Source organism: Octodon degus, unplaced genomic scaffold (assembly GCF_000260255.1).
Source record: "Octodon degus isolate 3935 unplaced genomic scaffold, OctDeg1.0 scaffold00189, whole genome shotgun sequence".
NCBI lineage: Eukaryota > Metazoa > Chordata > Mammalia > Rodentia > Octodontidae > Octodon > Octodon degus.
The window spans coordinates 3,807,319-3,808,569 of record NW_004524765.1 but is presented as its reverse complement, the minus strand read 5'-3'; the positions used below and the strand labels follow the sequence as shown (position 1 = coordinate 3,808,569).

General features: G+C 43.5%; 1 pseudogene; it reads right to left on the bottom strand.

Moving 5' to 3' along the window:
• Positions 1 to 321: 321 nt before the first annotated feature.
• LOC101579521 lies at positions 322 to 672 on the bottom strand (annotated as a pseudogene).
• Between the last annotated feature and the right edge of the window lie 579 nt (positions 673 to 1,251).

Sequence of the window (1,251 nt, the reverse complement as noted above, 5' to 3'; positions counted from 1 at the left end):
TTAACTTTCAAATCTTTCCACAGCATTTTTGTTCAAAGAAATTCTTTCTGAGTATACTAAAGCCAGAAACTGATCCACACGACTTTACTACTAAGTTTAGCAAGACTCCTACATATCTTTTTATCCTGTATCCTTTTTCTGGGTAAGAAATAACAGAAACTTTTTTTTTTTTGGACTGGGGATTGAACTCAGGTCCTTGAGCTTACCAGGCAAGTGCTTATTCCACTGAGCTATCTCCCCGGCCCCTAGAAACATTTTTGATATAACAAAACATTTACTTATATCAGATTCCAATCAATAATCAAAGGCAGTAAATGACAATTATATTGGCTACTTCCACTGGTTAGCAGGAGGCTCTTCCACTAACAGCTCTCATGATTTCCTCTGCATCATTTTCCTTGCCAGGCTTAGTTCACTTTCAGCCTGAAGAATCACCTCCTCTACTTGGGCAAGCTGGAGTCAGTCTTTTAATTTTTTAACATCTGGTTCCAATTTCACTATAGCCAGCCTATCATTTGTAGTTTTTTTTTTTGAATATTTTCTACATGCAGCATTTTTAAGGATTTGATCAAAAACATCAAGAATCTTTGTGTACAATATTCTTAGCCTGTCATGCAGAGTCTCTCACATGGCCAAATCCATGAGGCCAGTGGTCTTCAGCACACGTGCCATGAGGTTTCCACTAAGTTCTCTCTGATCACCTTCCCTTAATGTACCTGGAGTCTTCCAGAGAGACTAGTTCACCCCAGTTACCTGCTGCCATCTGTGTCTGGAGAGGATGCTATCATAAATCTGGGTCTAATTCAGGGCTCCACTGGGCCTACAAGTACGCCTTAGCTCACCAGGTCCTGATCTTTCAAGCTCAAACTCAAATAGCTGGGCCTGGTTTGGGTGTGGCTCCTGTGGTCATCTTTTTCCTGCCTCAGACCATGGAAATGAACCCACTGTGTCCAGCTGGCTAGACATTCTGCTCCTGGTCTTGCTTACTGGATCTTTCCCCTAGACTCTCTGCAGGGAGTTGCTCTGCAAGTTCCCAACCCAGGCCTCTTCAATGAAGGTCTGCTGTCCAGTCCCAAACCAGGTCTCTCTGCTGAAGGTTCTGGCTCCTGGTCCCAAACTGGACCTCACTGCTCTAACCTGTAATTTCTACATGAAAATTTTGCTATATCTCAGGCCCAGGGAGATAGCTCAGTGGAATAAGTGCTTACCTGGCAAGCACAAAGTCCTCAGGCCAATTTCTGGGACCACCAA